We start from the raw sequence: 12,334 nt of genomic DNA, 5'->3' as shown, positions 1-12,334 counted from the left end.
AAAACTAACCAAACAGACTTAATGTTTGAGGATACTCCTCCCTCCAGTGTAAGCAAACAATTCTCGACCGTTTCCTTAATAAAAGGAATTAAAGAAATTATCCTAACATTGGAGGATAGAAATAGAATGTACACCCCATGAAAATTCTCAGTGATTATTAAATTGATAGGCAAAAGAATTTCACACCAATATCTAAAAGAAAAAATCACCCATCTATGAAAACCCACTGAAATTTTCCCCCTAATAGACCTAGGTCATGACTTTTTCATAGTCAAATTCTCCAAAGAAGAAAATATGATTACAACCCTCCACAATGGTCCATGGTTTATCAATGGATATTTTTTGTCGACAAGGCAATGGGAACCAAATTTTGTGGCAGGAAAGGCTAAGCAAATTCATACAGCTATATGGGTCCGTCTGCCCCAACTACCCACTGAATTCTACGACGGATTAATCTTGCAAAAAATTGGTAATTTTATAGGGAAACTACTTAAAATTGATGCATGCACCAGCTCCACCCTTAGAGGCCGTTATGCACGACTCTGTGTGGAACTGCCATTAGATCAACCGGTTCAACATTGTATCCTAATTGGATCCCATCTCCAACAACTAGTCTATGAAGGAGTAAATTTTATTTGCAAAAACTGTGGCTACCTTGGACATACAACTACCTCATGCACAGTTACCACATCAAAAATTACTAAATTACAAGATCCTATAGCCTAGGAACAAGGTAAGGAAGAACAAAGCTTAACTACTGTCACGCCACCAGAAGAGCAGTGGCAAGTGGTGTCTTTCACCAGGCGGAGAAACCTAAGACCAAACGACCCTGTTGAAGGCAAGCAAAAAAACTCTCTGGAGAAAACTAAAGTACCAGGTAACAGTATAGATGTAAAAATTTACGATGCAGCTACTGGTAAATTTCTTAACTCCCAAAAATTAGTCTACAAAGCATTAAATGATCTTAATTCTTCTACAATTAATGTCTCTAAAAAATACTAAGATCACTCCTACAAAAAAGGAAGATAGTTTAATGCATGCATACAATGAGGATGTTTTAATGCCAACTTATAATAAATTTGATTCCCTTAATAACTTTGATTGTTCGAATTCCTCCCCTGAAACTCCAAAAAATTCCTCTTCATTCGAACACTCTCTACCGTTATGTCCAATGTTACATGTGGACCTCACCAACCAATCCACTACTATGGAGACAAGTGGCATATCCAAGCCATGCACTCTCAACCCTAATCCACTTGCCAACCCAAAAACCCCTTCCTACACGCATAATATATCCTCTCTCTCTAACCCTCTAGAAGACAGTCTACACTTGGCATTAGACGATGGCCAAATGGCAACCCAAAACTTCCCACCAATCACCATTTCTCCTCCCCCTAAAATTCCATATCCCCATTGAATGCAAGATCTACAACTTTAAATATGCAATCATTTGCACCAGATTTGCACTCCACTCTCAACAATATATCTCACCCTCTACTACACACCACCCAGTCACAGTCTTCTCCGTCTTCTCCTTCATCCAGTCACAACCCAGTTGATGATGGCCAACTTCCCACCATTTCCTCCTCAGATTCCATTCCACCCACCAACATGACACTAGACCAATTAATATCGGAGGTTTGGATTGTCCTCCAGAATTCGGCCTTTCTAGACCAATTAATATCGGAGGGCATGACACTAGCTATTGGGAATTACATCAACCACATGTGGCTAGCCAATGTCCTGGATCCCTTAGCCCCAACTATTACACCAGCACTGCTACACAACTTGCAAGCCCAATGGAATTTATCGAACCACTTCAATTCACTCAACAATATGGAATTGTTGTACCATCTCCCCTTCTTCCCTCTAGTCGAGCATGTCAACAACAACCCAGTCTTCTACCCTTGGCAACCAATCCCCCAGCATCACCCAATACCCACGGGCTTTCACTACCAACAGCCACCTCTATTCGAACAAGAGCAAGACGACCCAGAGATGCCAGAAGAACTAATAGAGGAGGTAATAGCTCCACCGGTCAGGGGATCGTTCATCGAGATTTCAAGCCTTAGAGAAACAACTCTAATTCTCTTTCAAGAACTGGAAGACAGAAAGTATGTTCTCCGATGCCCAGTGGCACTCTACAAATGTTCAATCGACATTCGCCCACCCATTCTCCAAGCAACAGGGAATTTTGCGACGGTTTTGAGTCCCTCTCTAAGGCAGACCAACTACCTCCTTCATCAAGGAGTAGGGAACAATCACCACAACCCAATTAATAGCCCAATGAGCCTAGTTGTATGGAATATTCGAGGGGCTAACAACGATGATTTCAAAAGGAACTTTAGAAAATTTTTGAATACTCACAATCCGGGCATGGTGGCCCTTCTAGAGACAAAAATGACAGACCACACACATCTTAGGGATGAGTTCCTCTTTACTGACATGTTAGAAATCCCTGTAATAGGCCATGCGGGGAGGGGGGGGTATTGTGATTCTATGGTTTGGGAACTTAGTTACCCTAAATCTTGTTAGCCGCTCTCACCGGGAAATACATGCCATGCTACATGTATCTCCCATTCAACCTCCCTATCTTATTAGTATTTTATATGCTAGTACTTGTTTAAATATGCGAAAAGACCTTTGGAACAACCTTTGTGACATAGCGAATAATTATCACGGACCATGGTTAGTCGGAGGCGACTTTAATGAAATTTTATCTCAAAATGAAAAATGGGGTGGCCGGCCTCTCAACTCAAATAGGGCTACACACTTTTGGTCATGTCTAAACTATTGTAATTTACTAAATCTTGGTTTTAAAGGGGCTAAATACACTTGGACCAACTATCGTATTAATTCAGGTGGTCTAGTCTTAGAACGGTTAGATAGATATCTCGCCAACACCCTTTGGATCAACCAATACCCTAATGTCCTCATCACACACCTACCTAGAACTCACTCGGATCATGCTCCACTTCTTCTCTAATTTAAAGGAAAAGAACCTCCCCATAAAAAAAAGTTATTTAGACTAGAGACTTATTGGTATCAACATATGGAGTTTGAAAAAATAGTCAAAGACTCGTGGGAAAATAGACAACTCCTCGAAGCCACGGAATTTTTTCAACATAGTGTCACTCTTTGGGCAAAAAATACTTTTGGAGACTCTGATAGAAAAAAAAATCCTAGCAAGACTGCAAGGGATCCAATCTTCCACAAATTACCATCATAGTCATTTCCTACATCTCCTAGAAAATGATCTAATTACTGAATATAATACCATTCTTAAAATCGAGGAAGACTATTGAAAAATACATTCCTGTTTGAACTGGCTAAATGATGGAGACGCCAATACAAAATTCTTCCATCTAAGTGTCATCAATCGTAGAAGAAAAAATACTATCTCCTTCTTTAAAGATAATAATGGTAACTGGATCCATGATCCAATCTAAATTCTACTCCATACATCCCAATATTTCCAAAAGGCTTTCCAAACAGAACACATAGATACCCCTATAAAAAATATTCTGAGTCCACAAACATCCTTTGACAATCTAGATCTATCCTCATTGGACTACCCACTGCGCGACTATGAAGTCACTCGAGCAATTTTTTCATTCAAACCTTTTAAGGCCCTAGGACCGGATGACATTCAACCTTTTTTTTAATCAAAATATTGGCATATTGTCAACAATCAAGTTCTATCATTTTGTCACAAAATTTTTAAAGACCTTTCCATCCCCACCTCACTCAATTCTACATATATCTGTCTCATCCCAAAATTTCAAAATGCAAATAGCCTTAATAACTTCCGACCTATCGGCCTCTGTAACACCATCTACAAGGTAGTCACTAAAATTATCGTCAACAGAATCAAGCCCTTCCTTGACAAACTAATTGGCCCCTGTCAATCTAGCTTCCTCAAGGGCAGAAGAACTTACGATAATGCTATCATGATTCAAGAAATCATGAACCATTTCCAAAAAATAAGATACCAAAAAAGTAAGGTTCTCCTAAAAATTGATTTGAAAAAAGCATTCGATCGTTTTGAATGGTCATTCATTTATCGGGCTTTAATTTTCTTCAAATTTCTACCTCGCATCACAAAACTTATTATGAGTTGTGTTAGCACCTCCAGAATTTCCATCCTAGTTAATGGCTCCAAAATAGAATTCTTTTACCCGTCGAGGGGAATTCACCAAGGCGATCCAATGTCTCCCTACCTCTTTATCCTATGCATGGAACTATTGTCAAAATACATTAATCACCAGGTCAACGTTGGACTCTAGGATCCAATTAAAATCAATCCCACTGGCCCTCCCATCTCTCACCTATTCTATGCGGATGACCTGACTCTCTCTGCTAATGCTGACACAAGGTCAATCCACACAATCAAACATAGCCTTATCTTTTTTTTCCAAGCTCTCGGGCCAAAAAATCAACAAAGCTAAATCAAAAATCATCTTTTCACAAAACTGTGACGCCCATACAAAAAATCTCTTTGCCAATATTCTGGACATCCAACCCAGTAATAACTTTTGGAAATATTTGGGCTTTCCAATTCTCACTCGAAAACCCAAAGCATCTGATGTTCTCTACATTATTGACCACATGAACACAAAATTTGCGGGTTGAAAAACAAACTTCCTTTCCATTGCAGGTAGAACAACCCTTGCTAGATCAACTCTTAATACCATCCCGAACCATGTAATGCAATATATCATGCTCCCTGCATCCACTCTAAAGCGAATTGACAAAATCCAAAGGGATTTTATCTGGGGCATCACCACTCAAAAACGGAAAATTCATTATGTCAAATGGTCCACTATTACCCAACCAAAACAAGCAGGTGGCCTGGGTCTCAGGAAAGCAGCAGACAAAAACATGGTATCCCTGGCTAGTCTCTCATGGCGTTTGTTCAACAACCCAAGCTCCCTATGGGCCTCCACTCTTATTTCAAAATACAGCCATAAAAGAAACCCTCGCACTAATTCATTCATCTGGAATAACATCATAACAGGCTGGAAAATCTGTAGTCAAGGTCTACACTGGATAGTAGGCCCGGGCAACATTAACTGTTGGACCTCTGCATGGATTCCAGGTCTCCCACCCTTAAGCTCAATCATCCAAGGTCCAATGAACTATTCTGACCAAACACTCAAAGTCAAAGACCTTTAGGATTCTAACTCTTGGAATCTCACAAAACTATCCCATACTCTACCCATAGATATACAAAACAAAATAAAATCCATCAAACTGGACTCCCTCACCAATACTAGGGACATACCCACTTGGGCGCACACTTCTAATGGTATTTTTCCTCCAGCTCACTATACAAGCTAATCTCAATGCCTCTTCCCAACACTTTTAAATTCCAATGGATTTGGAAACTTAATACATTCCACAAAATAAAATACTTTTTATGGCAATGCTCCCACAATCGACTCCCTACTCTAACCCATTTGCACCAAATCGGATTACACATTGACACCCTCTGTCCCATATGTAGAGTAGCGGAGGAGTCACTTATTCACATTTTCTTTGAATGCCATATAGCCACCAAATTTTGGAGCGACACTCAACTCAACCTTCCTCAGTTCCATCAAAATCCTGACCACTGGCTTAATACATTAAGGGATTTATACAAAACCTTAGATCAATGAGATATCTCCTGGGACATGTTCTTTCCTTTGCCATATGGTCTCTATGGTTAAATCAAAATAACAACTCCTTCAACAAAAAGTGTAATCAGCTTCCTATTGAAACAGTTCTCATACGATGCAAAGAATTCATATACTGTACTAACTCTCCAAGCCATGTTCCTCCTGCTATCACTATCTCTATTAATTGGTTACCTCCAACAAACCACTCCTTTAAACTAAACATTGATGGGGCCTTCAAAGGAAAATATAGGAAAGGAGGCTTTGGAGGTGTATTCAGAAATGGCCGGGGGGATTGAATTTTGGGTTACAACAATTCTGCTATAGCCTACACCCCTGCCTATATGGAGCTCTTCGCCCTCAAAACTGGACTTCAACTAGCCTGGGATAAAAAGTTGGTTGACATTGAAATTGAGACCGATGCAACAGATGTCATTTCCTTGCTTAATAATGATACTTGTTCTATTTACTCTAACTTGGTTATTGAGTGCAGGTCACTACTGAGGAAATTGCAGAATCCACCGATCCGGCATAGCTTCAGGGAAGGAAACAAAGTAGCGCACTTTTTGGCCACTGATGGATTCAAACAACCAAGTAGCTCCACCCCCTATCTGATGGAACAGCCTCCTTATTCTATTTTGCAAATCCTCCACAAAGACAAGGCTGGAACCACTTATAGTAGGACTTTATCTACGAGTGTAATTTCCAAATTAGTAGAATTTGGAAATCCTTTTGTAAATGGCTCTACTAATATCGGCAGTATGGTAGAACAATCTATGAATAAGCCCAATAGGGCTCTCTATCCTTGTAATAGTACTAGTTAATTTATAATAATAATTTCGTATTTCCATAAATAAATAAAAAGAAGAAGAGTGATATGTTCGTGGTAATAGTCTTACCATACTTAATTTGAATAGGAATGAAATCAATCCACAATATTTTACCCAAATTCTAAGCGGACATAATTCTCGTTCAATTCAAAGTTTGATTAATATTAGGTAAAGTTTAAAAATTAAGATTTTATCCAATTTTGAAATATTTATTGATCAATATTTTAAGGCTATTTTGATAAACCAACATTGTATTCAGCTTTTATAATAATATAGATATAGATTAGTAGGGGGTTTCAACCTAAGCAAAATGAGTCAATTGCAGCAATTGTTGCAATATAGTTGCATAATAAGTAGGCGTTTGGACATAAAAATTATAATTTTTGAAAAAAGTAGTATTTGAAGTTAAGTTAAAAAATGGTATTTAAAATTTAAAATTATATTTGGACGTGCATTTCATTAGAAAAAATGTTGCAGTTATGTAACTGGAGAAGGAAGTTTTTCTGAAATTTTGAAAAAGTGGCCAAAATTATTTTTTGGTTTTTAAAAAACTCATTTTCGAAAAAACATATTTTTGAAAAAACATATTTTTGAAAAAAAGGAAATTTTTTTATGGACAAAACGGGGCCTAAGTTTGGCTATGTTGAATTTTTTTTTCGAATTAGCCCGCTGCATTTAATTTATTTTTTAATAACAGGTGTACTGACGCAACGGTTACCGCAACCGTTGCATAAAGTTCACTAATTTTCCTATTAAGCTTTCCTCGGACAACTCATAAAAGAAAACACTTCCCATTTTAAAACACCGAATATTGAAGACAAATTTAAACCTAGGGTTCAGGGTTATTCTCTTGTCTCCTTCATTTTGTGGTAATTCTTGTTGAGACCAATGCTCGGACGAAGCTGTTAACAGTCTCTAGAGTTATTGAACCGGTCTTGGCATTCACAATATATTTTTGATTCTGCTGTACTACCAAAGGTAACACTTCAATTTTCTTTTCTGATTTTCGTAAATATGTTATGCCTTAAATCCTTGTGGGTTTACGTTTATTTGGTTTTAGAGGATGTTCTTATTGTTAAAACTACTGTCTAGTCATGGTTTCCTTTGATCCTATAGCTATTATTTTCTATTTGCTTGCCCATTATGCCCAACTACCCAAGCAGAGCATAACCCTTATTTAAGGATTAAAGTTCTAAATTGCACGATTCTCTTATACATTTTCTGGAATGAAGCTGTGGGCGAGGGGGAAGAAGCTTCTGTTGTTGTCTTGGAGCCGCTATTACCTTCTTCTTAGAATTCATTTTATGTTTGATTGCCATTTGGCTAAATTTGGTGGCAAAGTTTCTTTTTTAGGGAAGCAAAATTACCAGTTAGCTTATCTGGAAGCGAGCTATACATTAACTTCGTTGTCCTGGTTGATTGACATACAAAAGAATCCTATCATTTAATTTTAGCTATGTCCAAGATATAAATTAAAAATACTAATGAGCCGATTGTTTTTTATTTTTTTGTTTGTCATTAAGGTGTAATGAAGATTTATTGTTCTAGATAGCGCAGTGGTTGTGCTATTGCACCTGCTAATTTTAGCTGCAGTTTAGGTAGTAACACAATTGTTGGCTGCTGTTTTTTTTTTCTCCTTCTTTCTCCTTTAGTTGTATTTTGTGCTTGCTTCTCCAGGATCTTAAAAAACTAGTAAAGGATTTACCCGTTCTTCAATGTAAATTAAGTGCTAGAATGTACTTTGCAATCATCTGAGAGCAGCTGCAATATTGAGGTAAAGTTGTCCAATTCTGCAGGTCAGCTGCTTTACACCTCCAAATGATATTCTATTTAGTGTGTCAGCTGCTGCTCTAAAAGCAGTAGAAACCATTTGTTCCAGCAATTGATATGGTCACAGTGTTTCCAAATAATTAAGAAAGTAGACGAGTTGAATGATACAAATTAGTACTTCCAATCAAATCAAGAAATTACTCAAAAAAAGACGAGTTTTACTCGAGTACTGACTGCTGTGAAGTTAATATTGGAAATCACTTACCATGCGGGTGCCCCAGGCGAATTCATGCAGTATACTTTCTCTTTTGGCACTGCACCAATGTTGAGAATCATCGCATTTAAAAGCTTAAACTGTTAGAAAGGAGTACTTTATATTTGTTTACTTGGATTCACAATTTCTCTTGAGCTTAATGCTTGGAAATTTCTTTTTAATGGATACCAATTTTGTACTCAATACTTTTGCCAGCTTTGATATTATGTTTACTTGTGTGAACTGTCTCATATATAAGAACTTTATGAGGGTGGTGGTGTGGGATGGGCGGGATAAGGGAACCAGTGGTCTGATCAGAAGTGAATAATAGGATGACATTGTTATAGAAGACATCAATAATTCTAAATTTCGAGAAGATAACATTCGTACATTTGAAATTTCTCATTCACATGCATAACTCATGGTTATATTTTCAGATTATATTTTTATGTTGGTTTTCTTCCTTTATGTGATTTTCTTGTGTCACATAGGAAATTCAATGGAGAACATAGATAAAAGTTGGATGAATCTTCGAAGAGACACCGATGAGTATATCCGTGGAGTGAATGATTTCCTTGATTTTGCATTTGAACGAGTTGCTCAAGGAAAAGAAATAATGTGCCCTTGTAAAAAGTGCATGAATTGTTATTGGTATTATAGAATCATTTGGTTGTTTGCGGGTTTGTTAAAGGATACAACAAATGGATTTTTCACGGGGAAGGATATTTATGGAGAAAACGTGCACGTCCCAATAATGATGATGAAAGTTCCAGCGTGCATGACGATAATGATGGCCTACTTCATAACAAAGCTAAGTAAGTTTTGAAAAAATAAGTTGAAGCTGCTGAAAATTTGTTCTCTTTTTTTCTTCTCAATCTCTTGGAATTCAGAGAGGCTGGGCATATTTTCTGCTGTGTTTTGCTGTGCTTTATGTTTTTACTTGATGTCGAAAATCAGTAGTAAAACAGAGTTTACTACTTGGGTTCTATACTAAGTTGTTTCGACACGGCAGTTTATGTGTCGCACCCGGGTCGACACGACACTAGTATGGGTGTTGGTATGAGAACCGTACACAGCTGGTCAAATAATTTTGGGTACTTTGACCACGATGGAAGGAAAAATTCGAGACGAAATAAAATTTGATTCCTGAAATCAGAACCAAAACTAGGGTAAATTTGAAGAAAATAACATACCTTATCTAGGAAATCAATCCTTTACTTATCTACAACTTGAGAATAATAAAAAGATCCACACTTTACAAGCTATACATAATGATTCCACAAAATTTCTCACAATTTAAAGATAGTTTTATATTTATATTTTTTATTTGAATTATTTTTAGCCGGATCCCCGCACCCGTATCCGCACTAGAATTCGTATCCCCGAATCTTAGAATTTACATTTCGAAGAATCCGACCTCTAAATCACCACCCGTGTCGGACACCCACATCCGTGTCTTAGCAACTTAGGTTATATACATTATAGATAGAATAACTGTCTTTAGAGGTCTCCTTAAGTAAACTATGAAATTTTGATAAAGATGTTAAACTCACTTGAGCTTGACATTATTAAGTCGAAAAGAGCTGTACTAAGATTTTAAAGTTGTTGATGCAGTAATTGCTTTTGGAGTTTTCACACTTCAGCACTTCAATATGAAAATGGACATCTACACTTGATTGAGATGAACCTACCCCTTTATGTTCTGTCCCAAGTTTAAAATTTACACACATGTTAATAAACAAAAGAATGCATGCAAATTCATGCAATTCTTGAAATGAGATTATATATTTGTGTCTTATTTATGGTTTTCTTTACTGTTAATTACTGGTTAAAGTAATTTTCTACTAAGTAAATTTGCTCAATACTGTTGGACTTTAAGCCATTGGGCTTTAAAGTAGAAGAAGTGTGAATTGGAAATGGAGGGAAAATGAAAATTTGAAGAAGTGAACTTTTGTCTTGCACTTTGTCCCTCATTGGTGAGGGACAATCACATTTGTGTGCTTATATATAGATTCACTTCTTAAAGCTCTTAAAAGGAGTTGAAGAGAATGAACCCTCGCGCCGTCGTCGTCGCTCGCTCGGCTTCGGATTTGTCAAATGATCGATAAGATTATTTTTTGGACAAAATTTATTTAATTATTTAATAATTAATTAAATGTCAAATCACTGCTGAAACTACGCCAGAACCCTGCTGAAAGTTCAGAGGACCTAGCTGGCCGCGGTTCTGCCGCGACCGCGGTAGAATCGCGGCAGTCAGGTTCAGAGGGCCTCTCTGGCCGCGGTTCTGCCGCGATCGCGGTAGAACCGCGGCAGGCTGTGTATTTTCTGAAAAGGCACCTTTCCAGACACCTCTTCTGATATTTGCCTATAAATTCTGAGGCAAGGCTGCATCTTCTTGACACAAAAAACACTCTAGAACTTCTTTCTTTCTGAATATACTGCATCCTAATTCGCAGTCTCTCTCTCTCAAATTCGTAAGTGTGATTTTGCTCCGTTCTTTGAGTTCGTTGGTATCCTGCAGTTTGTATTGCCACTGTTGCAGGAAGGTTTATTCCGTTTTATCCTGGGAGGATTTAATCCATTACCTTGGCAACGTGTGAGGGGGTTAAAATTCCTTAAAGACGCACAAGAAAATTGTGGACTCGGAATATTTCTGATTCTTTACTATTTTATACATTTCTTTATTTTTCTAATAGTTTTCTGATTTTTTGTTTTAACACAGTAACGCTCACAAATACTTCAAGCTATGATGTACTGAGCAGGTGATGGTTGTATGTGAAGTTGGTTCTTGGATATGAATATGTATGATAAAAGGTTCTATGGTATAGAGTTTTGCCCAAGTATAGGGGAAATTTTACTGAAAATTTTATTGATTAGTTAAGTTTGCTGGGATTGCTGTACATTCCTACACCAGTCGTTGTCCAGCTTTAGTTGTGAAATCAGTATATATATATATGTCGAGAATGTATTTCCTTCCAAACATTTGCTAATATTGATTTATTATCTTGTAGGCGAATCAAATGAGCAAAGGGTTGATGAAATGAATGAAGACGCTATTTAGAATCATGAGATTGTTGCACAAATCATTAGTGTGTTCAAATATTTTATGAACTCTTAGTTTAGAATTTTTCTTATTACCATGTGAACATATATGCTCTCTAGTTGCTAGACACTATTTTGCATTTTGCTTTTATTGGTGGATATTTGGAAATTGGAATTATGGTTGGTGAACATTTTACTTCCGTGATTTGTATATATTTTGTGCGTCATGTCTTATTTTATTGTGCATGAATAATTACCCAGAACCAAATTTAATAAACAAAATTAAAAACGGTTGCTTGCAATGCCTTATATAAACTATAACTTCATAAAAATTATTGCAATATTTTCTATCTGTTCAATATATCGCAATAGATTTGAATCTGATAACAAAAGCAATTTTTTGAACTCCTTTGTCACTTCACTAGTACCTTATATCAAATGGATTCAATAATTTATATAAAAAAAATGGTACCTTTCTGCACAATGTAAGTTTTTGGAAAAACGTTTAACAATATATATATATTTAAAAAAAAAAAAAAAACTTTTTTGCCTTATTTGCAGGATGTAATTTTTCAACGGATGATATTGAATTTTCTCCACCTAGCTACGCCCCTGGTGGTGCATAGCGAAGAAAGAATCTGATCAGATAGTGGTAGTTCTTTTTCTTTTTCTCCTCGTGATTTTCCTCGTCTATATTTTCTGTCTTATTAATTGTTGGGGTTACAATGAGTGCTTTGTTTTACACTCAAATAAGCAATTAAGAGCCGTTTTACCAAGCTTTT

At 36.9% G+C, this 12,334-nt stretch overlaps 1 long non-coding RNA gene across 1 annotated transcript; it reads left to right on the top strand.

Annotated features, from left to right (window-relative positions):
* Positions 1-7,286: 7,286 nt before the first annotated feature.
* LOC107825391 (uncharacterized) lies at positions 7,287-11,786 on the top strand. Its single transcript, XR_012709754.1, has 3 exons — positions 7,287-7,465; positions 9,002-9,325; positions 11,522-11,786. It is a non-coding gene; the product is annotated as an uncharacterized LOC107825391 (long non-coding RNA).
* The last annotated feature ends 548 nt before the right edge of the window (positions 11,787-12,334 follow it).

This window comes from Nicotiana tabacum, chromosome 5 (assembly GCF_000715075.1).
Source record: "Nicotiana tabacum cultivar K326 chromosome 5, ASM71507v2, whole genome shotgun sequence".
Taxonomy (NCBI): domain Eukaryota; kingdom Viridiplantae; phylum Streptophyta; class Magnoliopsida; order Solanales; family Solanaceae; genus Nicotiana; species Nicotiana tabacum.
The sequence above is the reverse complement of the archived record's forward strand: the minus strand, read 5'-3'. Positions and strand labels throughout refer to the sequence as shown.